Source organism: Panthera onca, chromosome B3, assembly GCF_046562875.1.
Source record: "Panthera onca isolate mPanOnc1 chromosome B3, mPanOnc1 haplotype 2, whole genome shotgun sequence".
Classification (NCBI taxonomy): Eukaryota; Metazoa; Chordata; class Mammalia; order Carnivora; family Felidae; genus Panthera; species Panthera onca.
In genome coordinates, this window is record NC_138344.1 from 110,922,207 (window position 1) to 110,944,098 (window position 21,892).

Below are 21,892 nucleotides of genomic sequence, written 5' to 3' on the forward strand. Positions count from 1 at the left end.
TTAAGAACGCAGAAAAGTTGCTTACTCAAAGGGTGAAACTCTCGAAAAGAGTAAGAGAGGGAATATAACTTAATGGAAATTAAGTTATATAGAAGACTCTTTAAATTATAATTAACTACATTTTCTTATCTTCACAGTAATACAAAACACAGTTACTTGCAGAACTGGTTCAGATTACTTGAATACCAGATACATTTTTAGTCTTGTATGTAAGTGTTTGGAAGTTACTTATGTTTATATGAATTGAAGCTATCAATACTTTTCTTTTTTTAAAAATTTTTTTTTTAACATTTATTTATTTTTGAGACAGAGAGAGACACAGCATGAACGGGGGAGGGGCAGAGAGAGAGGGAGACACAGAATCGGAAGCAAGCTCCAGGCTCTGAGCCATCAGCCCAGAGCCCGACGCGGGGCTCGAACTCGCGGACCTCGAGATCGTGACCTGAGCTGAAGTCGGATGCTTAACTGACTGAGCCACCCAGGCGCCCCTGTCAATACTTTTCTACAGCAGTAACTGCACACCAGAAAGGCCGAGGCAAACACAAATCAAGGGATGGAGTTTTCCCAAAGCTGCAGTGTGAAGACTATAAGCATTTGATTCCATACATGTGAATGGGATTCTTTACTATAGGAAATTCAAATGGAATAAGGTTTCTTGAGGTGAAGAAGGATAATCCTCTATATGCATTTAGTTTTCTGCTCCTTCTGCAGCACCACATTCTTCTCCTGCAGTGTCTGATGTCCATAATGTTAGGTTGTCTCTAAGCAACTTCATGGTGAGGGCACTGTCTTTGGATGAGGCTTCATTCAGTATATCAAGTTCTGAAGTGGCCTCATCAAAAGCCATTTTAGCCAGTGTGGAGGCAAGCTTGGATTATTAAGGATCTCATAGTAAAATACAAAAAAGTTAAGAGCCAGCCCCAGGCAGATTGGGTGTGTGGGTTGCATCTCTTTCTTGCTCATATTAAAAGCCTCTCTGTAAGCTCCTTGGGAATTACCTTTTTTTTTTTTTTTTAAATCTTGACCGCATGCAACTTCAGCAGCATATGAGAGGTAATCTTCCTTCATTTTCAGGTAGAAGACCTTACTCTCTAGATTAGTTGCATTGGCTATTAAAGACATATCCAACAAATAGCTTTTCACTGTTTTTCTTTTTTTTTTTTAATTTTTTTTTAATATTTATTTATTTTGAGAGACAGAGACAGAGCATGAGCAGGGGAGGAGCAGAGAGAGAGAGACACAGAATCCGAAACAGGCTCCAGGCTCTGAGCTGTCAGCACAGAGTCTGACGCGGGGCTCAAACTCACAAACCGTGAGATCATGACCTGAGCCGAAGCCGGACGCTCAGCCGACTGAGCCACCCAGGCGCCCCTCATTGTTTTTCTTACTGGGTGCTGTTTATTCTTTGCAAACAGCCGGTATTTCACCTTCATGGTTACTAATGTTTTTGTTACCACATATTATGCATTTATTACATGCTTTCGGATAACTTATTAATGTATGAGTGGTGTCAATTGGATACATCTAATTTTGGAAAATTTCAGTGTTCAGTGCTATCACAAAGTTAATTTAGCTCATAGTTCCCCTTTAAAATGGTTAATATAGTGCTTCCAGCCAAGATGGACCAGCAGGAATTGGTATCCTTCCGCCTGAAACAACTAACTGGATAAAAAATATGAAACAACAGTTTTTAAGACATTTGCCATCAGGCAACAAAAGACTTTGATCCCTGAGAGACAGGAAACAAACTAGGTGAGACTTAAGATTGCTCTAGCGTGGAGAGAGTTTCTAGGCATGGAGCAGGTCAGTAGAACCCAGAGGAGCCAAGAAATCTTACTGAGTTGAAGAGATGGAGCTGGGAAGCTGTGGGGAGCCAAGGCACCTAGAGTTCACAGGGCAGAATGTCTGAGAAGAGAGAGCTGCAAGAGAATTGGGCAGATCTCTAGAGGTTCCTTTCAAGAATTCAGTTGAGTACTAATCAGTGCATGCCTTTGAGGGAACTACTTAAGGCTAGGAAGAACCACTCAAAAGGAATTGAGGGCACAATACAATACTTACAGCTCACATACAACACCAGGAATAGAGTCTGGATCCATCAGAGAAGAAAATCTCATTATTCGCTGAGTGTCAGGTAGAGCATCTCTAACATTCTGGTTGTCATTTTTAGATGTTTGATTTGGGTCTTATTTTTTTTTTTTTTTTGTCTTTACTTAAAATGTAGTCAACTTTTTTTCTGGTTTCTAGAACATATGGAATACATTTATAACAACTTTTAATGTCCTAGTTTCCTAATCTTATCAACTGTGTCATATCTAGGCTGGTTTTGATTGATATTTTTACTCATTATGGCTCTATTTCCTTTTTCTTATTTTTCAAAAACTTGCTTGGAAATCAGTTGATGCTTGTCAGGCATGTAAAAGGAGACATTGCAAATTTTACCTTGTTGGGTGCTGGATATTTTTGTATTCCTGTAAATAGTCTTCAAACTTTTTCTGGAATATATTGAAATTACTTGGAAGGTGTTTGATCCTTTAAGGTATTGCTTTTAATCTTTGTTGAGTGGGATCACTTAATCTAATTGCCCCACTACTGAGGCAGAACCTTTCTGAATACTTTACCTGATGCCTTGTAAATAATGAGGTTTTCTATTTGGCTAATCATCTGGTTACAGATGTTAAATTGAGGGTTGGGTTGTTCCTTCAAGATTTGTTTTTAAGCTCTTTTGGGTTCATTAGAGAGTTGTCTTTTTTTTTTTTTAATGTTTATTTTTACTTTATTTTGAGAGTGGGGGTGGTGAGGGTCAGAGAGAGAGAGAATCCCAAGCTTGCTCCACACTGTTGTGCAGAGCCCAACATGGGGCTCGACCCCATGAAACCTGAGATCATGACCTGAGATCATGAGCTGGAAAAGAGTGGGATACTTACCGACTGCGGGGCCCCTAGTCTTTATTCTAGGACTGATTTAGCCATGCTGAGGTCTCTCCTTATTGCCCAGAGTATACAAGGTCTCTCTCTACTCTGGTTGGATGGAACCTCCAATGTCCTCAGCTCTGCTTGTTCATTTTTTTTAGTTCCCCAGCTGTTGCTTTTTGCCTGGCCTCATGGATTTTACTCTGTGTGTAGATGAGTATTAAGTCAGACTCAAGTGGACCCCTACATAGATGGGGCTTTTTTTTTGCATAATGTCTCCTCTGTGGTATATTATTCCAGTAATTCCTGCCACCTATAACTTACTGAACTTAGATCTTTGTCTTTTCAAGTTAAGGAGATTGCTGTGTTATGCTTTGAAGCTCCCTGCCTACAGTGGTATCTAGACATGTCTCTTGGCAAAAAGTCAAGGTGTTTATAGGGCTTATCTAGCTTGTTTTCTTCACTCAGGGAATGCATAGCTATACTATTGTCCAGTGTCTGTAAACTGTTTCATCATATGTTTTCTCTAGTTTTGTAGTTGCTTACTGTCTGAGCGTAAATCTGGTACCAGTTACACCATAATGGCTAGAAGCACAAATCCTAAACTACTGGATTATTGTGGGAGGTTGGTAAAGCCTTTTGGGTGAAGTTTAGGAAGAAATGATGATGAGCCCTTAGCTGATTTTTCTAGTTAATGGCCATTTAGGAATTGTTTGTTTATGGGCCCTTGGAGTAGTTAACTTAGCAGTAGTTTGTCTTTTTTCAACCAGATCTAGCAGTTGAGATAATGTAAATAGTAAAGCACTATACAAATGTGCTTATTATTTTTAGTTTAATTTACTGAATGTTCTTAATAAGCTGGTCTGCCTCAGAATAGGTTTTTGACTTTTGGAATTTAAAATGAAAATAGTAGGAGTTGAAGTTGGTTCAATATTGTCTCTAATCACAAAAAATTGGTTTCAGTAGGCTTTGGTGTCATTGGAGAAAGACTGCTTCTCACAATTCATAATAATGTCAGTCCTAAATCTCATGTATAAATAGTAAAGTACCTGGCAGAAAGACATATTTCCGAAGAATGTATTGTGTTGCTATCTTATTCTTGGCTTTTTGTACTTAATGACTTGTACATATGTACTTAGTAAACATTTGATGTGTGAATCTTTATTAAGACCATTCACTTGTCAATCATATGATTACTTTCTATGTGTCAAACATGGTAGTATATAATTGGGAGGCAAAAGAAATAAGAGATAGGGTCCCGTATCAGAAGATCACATGAGATGGCGCATGTATAAGGCAGCAACATATTCTGGCAAGGATTAATGGAGTACAGAGTGATTTTATCAGCTCTCAGGGAGAAATGGAGGGGCTGGATTTTGAGAAAATTGATGGATATGCATTGATTCACCAAGAGGATAAGGGAGAAAAAGTCCCTCTTCTAAAAAGAAGGAATGGTGTGTTGCAGAGAATGACAAAATTTTTCTGTGGAAAGCAAGCAAATTAAATTGGCTTGAATGGAATTTTCTGTAGAAGATAGTCAGAAATTAGGTTGTAGAGCTAATTGGGGTGTGAGGGTTGTAGAAGATTTTGAGCATTAGTCTGAAAAGAGAGATAATTCTGATTGTCCTACATGTTAAAAAGTAGACAAAATTAAAGGGTTTTGTGTTCACACAGTAAGTTTTATAGGTGCTGACTTATTTTAAGATAAACTATGGAGCAAATTAAGACACTGTTACTGTGTTTGACTGTAATTTGCAAAGTAAAAACCCGTTCTTTATTGGGATTTGAAAAACACTGCTTGCAGAAAAACACTGCTTGCAAAAGTTTCACATGTTATAACATGTTATAAGGGAGAAAAAGGAATTTTTTAAATGGTATAATAACTGAGGGTATTCTAACTGAACTTTGAGTAGGGCTCAATTTCATTTGTTTATTTGTTTTTGTTGTTCCAGGTTGCTGCTTTTGCTGAGGGAGTACCCATGACCCTGATGGTATTTTCATTCAAGATAAAGTGTTCTATTGCCTTTATTGATTAACTGAACGAATTCAGGTTAGTATATTTGTGGACAGCACTTCCCTGTTCTAATTGTAAATTAATATGTTGAGAAATGGATAATTATGTGTTTGAAGCCATGTATATGTATAGCAGTGAAGTAGAAAGACCAGGTCAGTCTAACCTCTGTTGAATTGTGTATTAGTTAATAAACATTTTCTGAGTACCATGTGTAATCTGTAATACATAAAATAAAAATGTTTTACTCCCTGTTTATGGCTAAATATGGTACATTGTACTTGCATTGTTGTGTGGTATATTTGGTGCTGAAATAAACAACTCATCTTAGAATTTTTTGACATTTTTGATAGCTGACTTTTAAAGGTTGGATTCTTGTCCAGATTTTAGTCCTACATTAAAGTTATTATTTGTTTTTAGTGTTTAATCTTGGAATTTTGACAAATGTATATTTGTCACCATAATCTTTTAAATTCACTTATGTTGTCTCTTTGTAGTCAGCCTCTCCCTTTACCGCAACTCCTAGCAACCACTGATTTGTTTTTTGTCCCTATAGTCTACCTTTTCGTGTATGTCATTTAACTAGAATTATTTAGTATGTAGCTTTTGAAATCTAGTTTCTTTCACTTAACGTAATGCATTTGGATTCATTCATGTTGTGTATACTAGTAATTTGTTCTTTTTTTATTGCTGAGCTATGTTCTGCTATATGGTGATATATCATTTAGTTTATCCATTTACCAGTTGATGGACTTTTGGGAGAGTTTCCAGTTTTTGGTGATTATATCAGTCAAATTTATCACATTATATTGACTGCATTCCCTATGCTATACTTTCCATCCTGTGACTTAATTATTTTATAACTGGAAGTTTGTACCTCTTAATCCCCTTCATCTCTTTTGCCTTTCCTGCCACCTCTCTGGCAACTACCAGTTCTCTGGTAGTTTTTATGAGTCTGTTTCTTTTGTTTGTGTGTTTTGTTTTTTGGATTCTATGTATAAGTGAAATCATATGGTATTTGTCTTTTTCCATCTGACTTATTTCACTTAGCTCAGTACTCTCCATCCATGTTGTCATGAATGGCAAGATTTCAGTATTTTTTTTTATGACTGAGTAATATGTGTATATATATCACATCTTCTTTATCCATTCATCTGTCAGTGGAGTTTTATGTTGCTTCCATATCTTGGCTATTGTAAATAATGCTGCAATAAACATATGGGTACATACATGTTTTTGAATTAGTATGTTTATTTTCTGTAGATAAATACCCAGAAGTGGAATTGCTGTGTTGAATGGTATTTCTATTTTTAATTTTTTGAGAAACCTCCATATTGTTTTCCATAATGACTCCACCAATTTACAATGCTACCAATAGTATACAAGGGTTTCCTTTTCTGTATGTTCTTGTGAACACTTGTTATTTCTTGTGTGTGTGTGTGTGTGTGTGTGTGTGTGTGTGTGTGTGTGTGTTTCCTTTGATACTAGCCATTCTGACTGGTGTAAGGTGATATCTCATTGTGGTTTTGATTTGCATTTCTCCGATGACTAGTGATGTTCATGTTTCTGTTGACCTTGTGTATATCTTCTTTCAGGTCTTCTGCCCATTTTTAATTGGATTGTTTGTTTTTTGGTTTTGAGTTGTATGACTTCTTTATATGTTTTAGATATTAGCCCCTTATTGGATATAGACCCTTATTGGATTTGCAAGTATCTTCTCTCATTTAGTAGGCTTCCTTTTCATTTTGTTCATAGTTTCCTTTACTGTGCAAAGCTTTTTAGTTTGATGTAATCCTAATTGTTTATTTTTGCTTTTGTTTCTCTTGCCTGGGGACATACCCTGAAAAACATTACTAAGGCCAATGTCCAAGAGATCATTGCCTGTTGTTTTTTTTTTTTTTTTTTAAGTTTTATGGTTTCAGGTATTACATTGAGGTCTTTAATCCATTTTGAGTTTTTGTGTGTAGTATAAGGAAGTGATTCAGTTTCATTCTTTTGGATGTAGCTGTCCAGTTTTCCTAACACCATTTATTGAAGAGACTGTCTTTTCCCCTATTATATATTCTTGCCTCCTTTGTCATAGGTTAATTAACCATTTAAGCTTATGTTTATTTTAGGGCTTTCTATTCTGTTCCATTGATTGAGGAGTCTGATTTTGGGCCAAAACCATACTGTTTTGATTATTGCAGGTTTGTAGTACAGATTCAAATCAGGGATTGTGGTACCTCTAGCTTTGGTCTTCTTTCTCAAGATTGTTTTGGCTTAGATGATTAAGCTTCCTTTTTTTTTTTTTTTTAAATGTTTGTTTATTTTTGAGAGAGAGACAGAGTGTGAGCAGGGGAGGGGCAGAGAAAAAGGGAGACACAGAATTCGAAGCAGTCAGCACAGAGCCTGAAGCGGGGCTCGAACTCATGAACCGTGTGACATCATGACCTGAGCCAAAGTCAGGCGCTTAACTGACTGAGCCACTCACGTGCCCCTAGATGATTGAGCTTCTTGTCAGCAGTGATTGTTTTAGATTTTGGTATTTTCTGAAGGAAGGATAGCAAGTATTACAACTTGTTGAATGCATGGTTTAGTCTCAGCCATACATGGACTACTTGGGGTTCATTAGAATACCTTGCATCTGTGGTGGATTCTACAAGATTGGCAGGGCAAGAAAGTAGAAAGTGAATTTCCTTAAAGCATGAGAAAATGGAGCCTATCAGAAGGGTAAAAGCTTCTCACATAATTATTACACAAAATGGACCTTGAGGAACATTTAGGTTAATGCCTGTGTGTGTGTGTGTGTGTGTGTGTGTGTGTGTATGTGTGTGTGTTTTGTAAATGGGAAAAAGGAGACCTAGAGAGATGAAGTGATAAGCTTTTAGTCATACAGCTAGCTGGAGACATGTAGTGTGGTGGCTCATTTTACTCATCATCCTGCCTTTCTTTATCCTGGGATTGTTGCTTGACCTAAGGGTAGGGATAAAGTTAAATTGCTCAATTTAAAGTTGTTTACAGTTTAAAAATACTATTTATGTCTGCACACTATTTGGAAATTTTAGTTTTTGACAATTCTGAAGACATTCTAATATAGCTTCTCCCCCACCCTCCAGGATGCAGAACACTCTCCAAGTTTTAAATTAATGTAAAAAAGTAAAAATAAAATTGTTTATAAAATTCAGTTTTTAATTTCTTTTTTCAGACTTTAACTTCAGACTTTAAGTTAGAACAGGTCACTATTGAAATGGTATTAGATACAATCTTAGTTTTCAAACAGATACAAAAAAAGATGTTGATGTTTAAATATAACTATGTGAAAGCATTTTTATGTAGATCAATTTAAAAGCATAAAATTTATTTATTTATTTTTAACATTTTTATTTTATTTTTTGAGAGACAGAGACAGAGCGCTAGTTGGGAGGGGCAGGGAGAGAGGGATACACAGAATCCAAAGCAGGCTCCAGACTCTGAGCTGTCAACACAGAGCCCGACGTGGGGCTTGAACCCATGAACTGTGAGATCATGACCTGAGCTGAAGTCAGACGCTTAACTGACTGAGCCACCCAGGCACTCCTAAAAGTATAAAATTTAAATAAGACCTCTATTTTCACAAACATTTCAGATAAATATGGACCTTAGATTTTTTGGTTGAAAATCTGAGTATCCTAAAATCTGCTCTGGAGGATTTCACTAATTAACATGTTTACAGGTATAATTAAAGTGCTCCTTTTTCTCATGAGCGCTACCAAACCTAGAAAATTAGCAAAAAAAACCTGTTAGAGATACTATTTTAGAAATGGAACATTTTAAAATAAATATAATATCATAGGTGTTTACTTTTGGGTATTTGATGTATAGGCATATTAAGAAATTGTGACTCAGTTGAAGTGGTTTTAGTTATACAGAAAGTATACTTTGGTCTAATTTTTTTCTCCTGTAACATGTAATACTTATTGTGTTATACTATGTTCATTCTGATTTCCTAAGAATTTCTAGCCTTTTAGGACAAAGAGGACACCTATTTGGAGACAATTCTTTAGGAGTCTTTTGTGTTTCTGTCCATATTCTGAGCAGAAGCATTGACAGCTTTTGTTGGGGGCTATCTTTTAAGGAAATTTGTATAGCAAACAGCCTACGTAGATAGAAATAGTGTTTCCATAAGGACAGGTGATAGATTTCTTTGCTGTTCAGGATAATCAAGATAATCCCTTTGGGGGAAAAGATAGGGTTTGTTACTCCTTGAAAGATTTAGATTGGATAAGCTCAGCTTTTTTCTCCTATAATACAGCCTACTGTGTGTACAGGCATCACTGGCTCTCCTTGTGTTGCCACTTAAGAATTAGAGCTTGGGGGGGCGCCTGGGTGGCTCAGTCGGTTGAGCAGCCGACTTCGGCTCAGGTCATGATCTCGCGGTCCGTGAGGGCTGTGAGTTCGAGCCCCGCGTCGGGCTCTGTGCTGACAGCTCGGAGCCTGGAGCCTGTTTCAGATTCTGTGTCTCCCTCTCTCTGACCCTCCCCTGTTCATGCTCTGTCTCTCTCTGTCTCAAAAATAAATAAATGTTAAAAAAAAATTTTTAAAATAAAAAAAAAAAAAAAAAAAAAAAAAAAGAATTAGAGCTTGGGGAACCAGTGCAAAAGATTATATTCTGGCCACTACTGTTGTTTTGAGTAGTAAACTTCTTTGTCTCTGACCCAAGAGTGTCATACCTTCTGCCAGGATTATCTGATGCTGATTTAACCAGGTATCACTAACACAACCTACTGATAAAACAAAGCCGAGTTTATGGCTTAGGCTGTGAAGGAGAATACCACCTTGCAAGAGCTTTGGTGGTATCTTAGAGGGGCAAAGTCAAGGCTAAAATGTGAGAATTTGAAATTTTATTTGAGTCTTCCAGTGGTAATGATGGGGCCTGATTAGGATTGAATACCATGATATAATAGTTTAGAATTGGCGAAACAGCAAAGCAAGGATTTGAAAATTGTTGATGTTTCTTGTTGAAGAGTTGATGGGTCTTTCCTGAAGCTTCTATAATGAACAATCAAGTTATATTCATGCAAGAGTCTTCTGGAATAGTAGAGGTATGCTAATGAGGACATTGGCCTAATAAAGTCTTGTTAATATACACAGGAAGTTGTATGTGTAGGTAGTTACATTAGTTTTCTAGGACTGCTATCACAAATTACCACACACTTACGGGCTTAAAAAAATCCTTTCATCCCTAACTTTTGTTGTTTACAAGAAGTCCTTAGTGTTTTTTGGTTTGTAGCAGCATAACTCTAATTTCTACCTCCATCTTCACATGGCAGTCTTCCCTCCGTATCTGTATTAAAATTTTTCTCTTATAAGGACACCAGTCATTGGATTAGAGCCCACCTTAATTCACTATAACCTCATGTTACTTGATTATATCTGCAAAGACCCGATTTCCAAATATGGTTATGATCACAATGAATGAATTCTGGAGGGACATTATTCAACCCAGTACACAAGAGTATGTGGTTTCAGTCCTTAGTATCTAAGTTGTGTATGGCTAGATGATTTTGTTTCTCAATATCCATGACACTGTCCAAGCTGATTGCTTAACTTGCATTTAGAATAAAATCTCAGGCTCTTCAGAGTTTTTGACAACAGCATGATGTAGTGGAAAGAATACCAGTACGGAAATCAAGTTGCCTTGGTTCTGGTTTGTACCTTGCTATGAACTAGCTTGAGAAAATTACTGTCTTCTCTAGCTATTAGTGTCTCAATAGGTAAATGGGGAGGTCTAGAAGAAAAGAGGAATGGACCAAATGATCTCTAAGGGCCTTTCTAGCTCTCAGATTCTGAAGTTTGGTAATTGTTGAGTGTGTGTTCAATTTGTTGGAGTGACAAAATGAGAAAAGGAAATAGAGAATACTTTAAATGCTGATATGATAGATTCTGACCTGTGAATGTAGCCTTATTTATGGGAGAAGATTTTTTTTATTTTTGGGTGAAGATCATTCATGAAGATACTAGGTAAACATACAGTTAGTCCTGATCTCTCTGACTTAACCATATTTTGTTTTTCTGTTAGTTTGAAATAGTATATTTGGAAGGGAGACATTCTTCAGGTCAGTTAATTCACTTGAACTTAGAAAAATGTGCTGTTGCTGTACTCTCTCAGCTGAGTTCAGAAAATGAAATAACCTTTTCTGAAGTGAGCATGAGAGTGTAGCTCTCCCTTCATTGCCCACATTTCTCTATCATAATATTCCTGTGGTCATGGGATCTGAGAAAACTTCTTACTAGAGAATAGTAATAGTCTAGTGAGGTGGTGCATGGTGCTGGATGGAGTTCTAGGTGTAAGTGTCTCTTCTTCCATTGGATTTTTCTTATGTTTTGAGTAAGTCATTGTAGTACTGTTCGAATTCTTTCTTTGAATAATGTTGAAAATACATAGTTACTTCATAGACATATTGTGGACGCTTAACAGGAAATTTTTTTGACAATAGTAAAACTACCTATGGTTGTATCTGTGCTTGTCCTTTTCAAGGTACATATTAACAGTGTGTATGTATTGGTGGTAAGTATAAATGTAGGTTGAACCAATATCTTTGGATTTGCATGAAAGTGATTGAAGTAGAAGAAAATGAATTTTTGATTCATTCCATGCAGTAGAATATCAAACCCATCTTCCAGGAAACCCTGGGAATCTCTCAACGCTTGAACTTAAGGACTTTCCTACATAACTGCTCTTCAATTACAGACAAATTTTCCCAAGTTCCTGTTTTCAGCATGAGTATTTGGGTGATTCAGAGACCATCACCAGTTACTACAACAGTGGTGGCTTCTTTTTTTTTAATTTTAGGAGACATACTAGAGTATAAAATTTGCAATAATACCGTAGAAGTACTTGAAATAAAATGTTAAAATGATCATAATATAAAAACTAATATAAACAGATGCTATAATTCGGTAATAAGAATATCTTCTGAATCATTTTCTGTTCACATTTCCATCAATGTGAAAGAGTAGTAGAATGAAAAGAATAGTAGAATGTTGTTAGTGTATTTTTTTTTTTTTAATATGCTGTCCACATCAGTGAGAAAAAGTCAAGATTTTTTGATCTGTGGGTGATTCTGATGAATGAAAAAAAGCCTGGAAGGCTTTTCTTGGAGGAGTGGGGTATAGGGTGGAGATTGTGGCTGATGATTCAGGTTTGGATCAAATTCTCTTTCGTTGTAGTTTTCCCCTCCTCATTTTAGACCTTGAAGTTGGTCTAATATTTAACAACAAGACAAAGTTTCTTCCACTTGTAATAAATATTTTCCAATTTCAGAGAATTATGAATTGGCAAAGATTGAAAAGTAGAGTATGGATGGGTTTGATTTATTTTATGGTTTGGAGTCTTCACTTTCTATGTAGTGTTTGTTTTTGTTGGATTCACAGAGGCTTGAGAAATTGGAGGAATCTCCTACCCCGCATTCCCCAGCCAGCTATTCCTTCAGCTTCACAGGAAAAAAAAAAAAAAAAAAAAAAAAAGGAAAGGAAGAAGGAAAATCATGTTGAACACATTTTTTTCTCTCCTCAAACACCTATTCAGAATTAATGGATTACTGTTTGTTTGGTGGAGGGTTTTGTGTTTTTTGTTTTCTTTTAATTTTATTTTTTAGAGTAGTTTTACCTTTAGAGAAAAATTGAACAGAAGTACAGAGTTCCCTTATATCTTGCAGTCTTTCTATAATTGCTTATTAATACCAGATTTTGGTTTTTTTTTTTCCCCTTCCAATTCTTTGGGATTTTTTTATGTAGATGATCAGATCATCTGTGAACAAAAGACAGTTTGATTTTTTCCTTCCTAATTTGTATATCATTGATATCCTTTTCTTGTCTTATTGCATTAGCTAGGATGTCCAGTGTAATATAAGTAGGAATTCTGAAAGGGAAAAGTCTTAAGAGGGAATGTATCTAGTTTCTTACTGTTAAGAATGATATTTGCTGTACATTTTTTATAGATTTTCTTTATCAGCTTGAGGAAGTTCCTTTGTATTCCTATTTTGCTGTGAGTTTTTATCATAAATGGGTGTTGGATTTTATGCATTCTTTTTCTGCATGTATTGATAGCACATGATTTTTCTTGTATTGATATGTGATTGATTACATTAATTGATACATTAATTGATTTTTAAATATTGAACTTGATTTATATACTTGGAATAAATCCTATTTGTGGTGCATAATTAGAATTGCTAATATTTTTTGAGGGTTTTTTTTGTATCTGTGTTCATGAGAGATATTTGTAGTTTTCTTTTCTTGTCTGGGTTTAGTATTAGGGTAATGCTGGCCACATAGAATGAATTGAGAAGTGCTCCCTCTTATACTTTCTGGAACAGGCTGCAGAGAATTGGTATTACTTGTTTGTTAAATGTTTGGTAGAATTCACTTGGGAAATTATCTGGGTATGAAGCTTTCGTTTTTGGAAATTATTATTTATTTATTCAATTTCTTTGATCGTTATAGCCTTATACGGGTGATCTCTTTCTTCCTTCTGTGAGCTGTGGTAGATTGTCTTTCAAGAATTTGTTCCATTTCATCTACATTGTCAAATTTATGGGACTTGAATTATTTATAATATTCCTTTATTATCCTTTTAATGTCCATAGGATCGCTGGAGATGGAACCTCTTTCATTTCTGATATTACTAACCTGTGTCATCTCTCCTTTTTTCTTGAGAAGCCTAAGGGTTTATCCATTTTATTGATCTTTTCAAAGAACCAGCTTTTTTAGTTTTGTTGCTTTTTTTCTCTATTGTTTACATATTTTCAATTTCACTGATTTCTTCTCTGATTTTTATTATTTGTTTTCTTCTGCTTAGTTTGGATTTCATTTGCCTTTCTTTTTCTAGTTTCCCATGGCAGAAGCTTGGGTGATTGATTTTAGCTCCTTCTTTTAATATATGCCTCCAATGGTATATACATTTTTCTCTGAGAGAGAAAATACAGTGGTGCATGTTGCATCCCACAAATTCTTATGTTTTATTTACATTTTTACTTAGATTTAAATATTAATTTCTTGAGATGTTTTCTTTGACTCACATGTTACTTATGTATGTTGTTTATTTCCAAATATTTGCATATTTTCTAGCTATCTTTGTGTTATTAATTATTAGTTTAATTCCACTGTGGTCTGAGAGCCTACTTTGTATGACTAAGGTGTGTTTTGTGGCCCAGAATGTAGTCTGTCTTGGTAAATGTTCTCTTTGAGCTTGAGAAGAATGTGTATACTGTTGTTGTTGGATAAACTAGTATATGGATGGCAATTAGATCTGGCTGAATGATGGTGCTATTCAGTTTAACAGTATTCTTACTAATTTTATGTGTTTTGGTTCTGTCAGTTACTGATAGAGGGGTGTTGAAGTCTCCAAATATATGGTGAATTCGTGTATTTCTCTTTGCAGTTCTGTTAATTTTTACGGCATATATTCTGATGCTTTGTTGTTAGGTGTATACATATAAGGGAAGTTAGATCTTCTTGAGAATTGACCCTTTGGCACTGTGTAATGCCCATCCTTCATCATTGACTGACAGTCTTTGTCTTTTTTTTATATTTATTTATTTTTGAGAGAGAGAGAGAGAGAGAGAGAGAGACACACACACACACACACACACACACACACACACACGAGTGCGAGTGGGGGAGGGGCAGAGAGAGAGAGAGACACAGAATCTGAAGCAGGCTCCAGGCTCCAAGGTGTCAGTAAAGCTGGACGTGGGGCTCAAACCCATGAACTGTGAGATCATGATCTGAGCCAAAGTTGGCCACCTAACCAGCTGAGCCACCCAGGAACCCCAATAGTATCTGTCTTTTAATTGATGTATTTAGACCATTGTTGTTTAAGGTAATTATTTGTATACTTGGATTTATATCTACCATATTTTTAACTGCTTTCTATTCCTTGTCTCTGTTGTTTCTTTTTGTCTTCCACTCTGTTTTTGCTTTCTCTTGTTTCAGTTGAACATTTTATATAATTTCATTTTTTTAAATCATATCTTAGTATATCATTATACTTACTTTACATATTTTTTAGTGGTTACCCCAGAGTTTGTAATTTTACATTTACAACTAATCTAGGTTCACTTTTATGTATGTATGTATGTATGTATTTGTTTATTTTTGAGAGACACAGTGTGAGTGGGGGAGGGGCAGAGAGAGGGGGAGACACAGAATCCGAAGCAAGCTCCAAGCTCCAAGCTGTCAGCACAGAGCCTGATGTGGGGCTCAAACTCACGCACCATGAGATCATGACCTGAGCTGAAGTTGGACGCTTAACTGACTGAGCCACCAAGGCATCCCTTTAATTTTTTTTAATGTTTATTTATTTTTGAGACAGAGTGAGAGAGAGAGAGTGTACGAGCAGGGGAGGGGCAGGGAGAGAGAAAGAGAGAGAGAGAGAGACACACACACACAGAGGATCCGAGGCGGGCTCTGTGCTGACAGCAGAGAGCCCGGTGTGGGGCTGGAACTCATGAATCATGAGATCATGACCTCAGCTGAAGTCAGATGCTTAACCCAGGCACCCCTTGGTTCAGTTTCAAATAATAGTATATCACTTCATGGGTAGTGCAGGTACCTTATCACAGAGTATTCTTAATTCCTTTTTCTTGTCCTTTATAACATTGTTGCCATTCATTTCATTTATCTATAGGCTGTGATCACTGGATATATATTGTGCTGTTATTATTATTTTTAACAAATTGTTATTTTGTTAGATCAATTAAGAATAAGAAATGTAAGATTTAATTTTACCTTTTTTAAAAAATTTATTTATTTATTTTGAGAGAGAGAGCACAAGTGGGAAAGGGGCAGAGAGAGAGAGAGAATCCCGAGCAGGCTTTGCACCACCAGTGCAGAGCCCAGTGAGGTGCTCGAACTCACAAACCATGAGGTAATAACCTGAGCTGAAATTAGATGCTTAACTGACTGAGCCACCCAGATGCCCCTACCTTTTTAAAAATTGTTTCTCTAATTTCTTCCTTTTTTAAATGTTATCCAAATTTTCTGACCCTTTGTAATTTGTACTTATAATGCTTTGTAGTCTTCCTTCCTTCTGAAGGACTTTTTAAAACATTTCTTGCAAGGAAGGCCAGTAGACCTTCAGTTCCCTCAGTTTTTGTCAGAGAAAGCTTTTATTTCCTTTTCACATTTGAAGGATAATTTTCCCAGGTACAGAATTCTAGATTGGTGGTTTTTCTTTTAACACTTAAAATGTTTCACTTCACTCACCTTGCTTGCATGGTTTCTGAAGAGAAGGTTTGATGGAATTCTTATTTTTCTCCTGGCTAGGTAAGGTTTTTTGCTTTTTTTTTCTCTGATTCTTTTCAGATTTTCTCAGCTAGTTTTTTGAGTTTTGTTATGATATGCCTAGATGTAAGTATTATAGTATTTATCCTGTGTGGTGGATTCTGATCCTTATGGATCTAGTTTATTGTTTATCATCAAAGACATACTTTTTCCCTTACAGTGTTGTTGATTTGTGGCATTTCTTTTTTCTTAGGGTTTCCATTTCTCTGCTTACACTACCCATCTGTTCTTGCATGTTTACTTTTCCCATTACTACCCTTAGCATATTTACCATAGCTATTTTTAAACCCAGTGATAATTCTAAAATCTCTGTCCTACCTGAATCTGGTTTTGAGGCTTGCTTTGTGTCTTCAGAGTTTTTGCCTTTTGTACTTCAGAGTACAGTTTTTGCCTTTACAATGCTTTGTACATTTTTGTTGATAGCCAGACGTGTTATATTAGGTAAAACAAACTGAAGTAAATAGGCCTTTAGTTTGAGGTTTTATGTTTATCTGACAAGGAGTTAGGCTGTGTTTACTATATGCTGTAGCAGCGGTTTCAGAGACTAAAATTTGTAGTGTTTTGTTTTTGGCTGTTCTGCTGTTTTTGGGTTTTGTAGAGAATCCTTTAATAGGGTCTGAGGCTTGCAGTTATTTTATTTGTGATGCTCTATTGTTGTACAGGAGTTACATTGATGTGGTGGTAAGGGATCAGATTAGGTCTCAGTGATTTAGTGAACTCGATTTGGTTATCTCTTACCTCATGTTGAAGGGTAGAGGGGGCTGGAGTTGGATATTTCCTTTCCCCTAGGTTTGTTAGATACTGTAAAACCCTGGTTGGTTAGGCTCTATAAAATTCCAGTTTGTTAGGCTTTATTAAAATTAGTTTTCTTTTGAGGCAGACCTTTTTAAGAACAGAGAGCTCTGGGCATATTTCAGGATGGTTACTTTTCCCCTCCCCCTTGAGGAAACGACATTTTTCTCAGATCTTCCCAGTGAGAACCTGATAGGGTTCCTGGAGGTAAAAAGTCAAGAAAATGTGGGGACTTCTCAAAGACTGTGTTCCCTCTCAGTTTTTCACCCTAAGCTAGTTGACACAGAGCCTCCAGCAAATTGTCAATTACTGTTTAAAGTATTCCTGTTGATACTGGCTCAGCTGAAGGCTTATGTTCCTGGGCTTCTGCATCTCCCACACTGTGATTTTCTGTATCTGCCTGTCTGTCTCTCCAGTTTTCAGGGTAGCAGTTTTCCCTCTGAGCTCAAATCTCTGATGGAGCTGAGTCGTCATTTTCATTTTTCTCAGGTTTTTGTTTCTTGTTTGTTTTTGTAGTGAGAACAGAAGTGATGAACTATAAGCTTTTTATGTCAGATCTGATTGAAGATTATTTTTGACTCTTTCTGACAACTTTGTAATGGTAAAGACTTGGTATAATATCCTCTGTCTGAGTTGACAGTATTTTGGAATTTGATTTCCTTCTGGCATTAAGTTTGCACCGTTTGAAATGATGTATTCTAACTTACAAGAATGAGTAAAGGACTTTTTCACAGGGAAATTGGTCTTAGGACTGATTCTTGTTATTGGGGAAATGACTTCTTAGCCTATTTATTGTTCTTCTGTTTGCAAGTATAGTTTGGGGACAGTGACAAACTTTGTTTCCTATGTTGGTAGTTAGAGTTTCATTTTTATCTTAAACCATACAAAAAACACTTCATTTTTACAGCCTTTTTGGGTATAGGGTCATGTCAAGTTTCACTAATTTGCACTTGGGATAATTATACTGATGATTCTGGGATGGTTATTAAAACCTTGTGCTGATACTTTGGATATATGGAATTAATTAATTGGATGACTCACTTAGATTGGGTGTCTTAATTTAATTATTACACTGCCCACTAATTATTTTTATGAGCAGAGAATAGGGTAATAATGTTAATCCTTACATTTTCTGTGATGTGGTAAAACAGTTTAATGCACATCATGAATTTAGTGCTTAGATATCGTGAATTTAGTGCTTTGTAGAAGTATGATATCTTGGTAGAAGTATGAAAAGAGACAGTGTGGTAAGTTATATGTAAAATGTAGTTTATTTTCTTTTGAAAAATCTTTACATTAAAAAAGTCAGTATATGGGGCACCTGGGAGGCTCAGTCGGTTAAGGGCCCGACTTTGGCTCAGGTCGTGATCTCATGGTTGGTGCGTTTGAGCCGAGCGTCGGGCTCTGTGCTGTCAGCTTGGAGTCTGGAGCCTGCTTCAGATTCTGTGTTTCTCTCTTTCTGCCCCTACCCTGCTCATGTTCTATCTGTCTGTCTCTCTCTCAAAAATTAATATTTAAAAAAAGTTTTTAAAAATCACTATGTTTAGATAATTCAAGCAATGGTTCTTCTTAAAATAAGATAATCTTCCTTAATCCCACAGTTTAATTTTTTTTTTTTAACATTTATTTATTTTTGAGACAGAGAGAGAGCATGAACAGGGGAGGGTCAGAGAAAGAGGGAGACACAGAATCCGGAACAGGTTCCAGGCTCTGAGCTGTCAGCACAGAGCCCGATGCGGGGCTTGAACCCATGGACTGTGAGATCATGACCTGAGCTGAAGTCGGATGCTTAACCGACTGAGCCACCCAGGCGCCCCCTTAATCCCACAGTTTAATATGACTATAGTTACTGTGTGAGTGTATGTACCTTTTTGTTCTTTTTCATATATAGATTTTTTTTTACATAGTTGTGATCATAATTTCTTTTTAAATTTTTTTTTAATGTTTATTTATTTTTGAGAGAGAGACACAGTATGAGTGGGGTAGAAGCAGAGAGAGAGGGAGACACAGAATCTGAAGCAGGCTCCAGGCTCTGAGCTGTCAGCACAGAGCCCGATGTGGGGCTTGAAACCACAGACCGTGAGATCATGATCTGAGCCAAAGTCAGACGCTTACTAACTGAGCCATCCAGGCGCACCCATAATTTCTTTTTAAATTTGTGCTTTTTATAGTTACTAGTGTTTTCACATTCTACATCATTGTGTTTTTAATTATAGTTTTTTTTTTTTTTTTTTTTTTTTATTGAATGATGTAGTTGGATTGGTCAGACTGAGCTGTGTGTACATTTATTTAGCTTTTCCATTGCTTTTGACTTAGCTTTTGCATGTGCCTTTTCCTTGCCTGGATTTTCAGAAGTCTCAGTCTCTCTGTCTTTCTCTTCCTTTTTCTTTTAAAGACTATTTTATGTTTTTTTCCCTGGGGCTAATTAACTTTTATTGGATCTTGGAAAGTGTAATTTTTTTTTCTTATGTGATTAGAAAACAATGCTTTAGGACTTATATTGCCACAATGATTCACATTGTTCTCTTCTAAAAATTGAAATTTATAACTAGGTGATAAAAATGATCTCCTGGATGTGTCAAACTTGGTATTCTAGACTCTCATACTTAGGTTATAAATTATATTTAGTCAAATAATTTAATATTTTATGTTGTACTTACAAATTGAATTTTCCTTACTGATTATATATTTGTGGGTGTAATTTGATGTCTGTCAGGATTCCTTATTAGATTTTTCTGCATTCTTCTGACTTTTCCTCTGCCCTATCATTTGTGTTTAGGGCTAAATTGGGTCTAGCCTTTTGAATGGAAAGTCAGTAGTAATAGAAACTTCTTAGAAACATTTAGTGAGTCTGATGATTCTGAAACCACTTCTTCACCCATAAAAGCTGTCAAAGGATTGTTTTAAGACCTTCTATACTCTGTATTCCCTTCTTGCTTTCTAGATTAGGCATTTTATAAAGTATTTACTTTTTTTACTCTTGTCATCTTCAAGATATTTTACTATGATTAAAAATATCATTTTTCTTTTTTTTTTAGTTTTATTTAAAAAAAAATTTTTTTTTTAACATTTATTTATTTTTGAGAGAGGGAGAGACAGAGCATGAACGGGGGAGGGTCAGAGAGAGAGGGAAACACAGAATCTGAAACAGGCTCCAGGCTCTGAGCTGCCAGCACAGAGCCCGACGCGGGGCTCGAACTCACGGACCGCGAGATCATGACCTGAGCCGAAGTCGGACGCTCAACCGACTGAGCCACCCAGGTTCCCCAAAAATATCATTTTTCTACTGAGATGTAGGTGACCCAAGGGAAGGAAAAGATCATGCAGAATTGTTGGGATCATTCATTAAAAAAATTTTTTTTAATGTTTTATTTATTGTTGAGAGAGAGACAGAGCATGAGCAAGGGAGGGGCAGAGAGAGAGTGGGATACAGAATCTGAAGCAGGCTCCAGGCTCTGAGTTGTCAGCACAGAGCCTGACGCGGGGCTCGAACTGACAAGTGGTGAGATCGTGACCTGAGCTGAAGTCAGATGCCCAACTGACTGAGCCACCCAGGTGCGCTGGGTTCATTCATTTAAAGGCAGTAAAATTCTGTAATTGAAATTTGTTCTCATTCTTTGTGATTTTTTTTTTTTTTTTTTTAGGGAAGATAGGATTTAAAAAATCTATATATCACTTAGGAATATCTGAATTGGTGTGAGATTTAAAGTGATGTATACAAAGGTGCTTATCATACTTCTTTCTATCCTTACTGCCTTCTTTTTTCTATTCTTGCTTTCCCGCCCTTTCTCCAACAAATGTAATGCACAATTACTATGAGTTTGGAACACAAAATGATTAAGACCCTGCAGTTCGGAAGCTGATAATTTAGTAGGTGAGCGGGAAATGTAAGTTAATAGTTGCAATGTAAGAAGCCCCCTAATTTCCTATATAATAATATGTTCCCCAAAATGTGTTTGAAAATAAATATTCACATGGCAGAGAGGTAGGAGGTGTTTGGGTATTTTATGGGGAGTTACTCCACAGAGCCAAATCTGTCATTATAAAACATCGAATTGTAGTTTCTGGTCATGTTGTCTCTTGGGACCAGGAATCCTAGTTAGTACACAACATCAAAAGTATCTGAGTGGGATACCTGTCCTTGGGCTGAACAAATGGATCTTGGGCCCAACTTTGGCTCCTTGTAGAGAGGGGTGCAGCCTCTGGAATTTGAGCCCTGTTACTGGAATGGTAGGTATATGAAGCTGGGGGGAAAAGGATCTTTCTTGCCCTGCTGTGACAGTATGACCTGGGTGCTTAAAGGATGCTTCCCACTCACATGTTTGATCACCTAGGATGTCTGTTTGCAACTCAGCAATTTCTATAGCTCTACACTGTCCCAAGGGAGAAATCAAGAACTGTTGGGAGTAGGTCTTGGGAAGAGTTAGGCCAGACAATAGGACACTGGCCCTGCAGGATTTTATAATGAAAGCTTTAGTCACCCCTTCACCCTTACCATTCCAACTTTTATGTGTATGTGGCCAAGGCTTTGTCTGTGGTAGGACAGGGAAATAAGGTAGGGTGAGTTAATTTGTTTTTTCATCATAGGTCAGGATAATATTTTTGTTTATCTCTACTTCAGTGAGGCCTGGCTTCAAACTTCTTCTAATTCCTTAGCATTGTGAGCTACCAAAACTTCATGAAGTAACTCAAAATCATTGATAAAATGATATCTAAGAGACTGAATTTGGTGTTCTGAAGGTAGTTTGAGGGAATCAGTCTGTAACGTGTGAAATGTGTTGAGTTGTATGAAGTTTAGTCCTGGTCTACTTACTGTGGTAAATACAATTGACATATTTGTAAAACTCAGTAGTAGCACATGGGGAGGAATAAT

The 21,892-nt window shown here is 36.5% G+C and overlaps 1 protein-coding gene across 14 annotated transcripts in view; it reads left to right on the forward strand.

Annotated features, from left to right (window-relative positions):
- The window catches only part of FUT8 (fucosyltransferase 8), a 311,734-nt gene that overhangs the window by 44,166 nt on the left and 245,676 nt on the right, over nt 1–21,892 (forward strand). For all 14 annotated transcript variants that reach the window (XM_078448128.2, XM_078448123.2, XM_078448134.2 and 11 more), the window contains exon 2: nt 4,862–4,959. The gene's annotated coding sequence lies outside the window, so the exon portion shown is untranslated. The remainder of the gene's footprint in view (nt 1–4,861; nt 4,960–21,892) is intronic.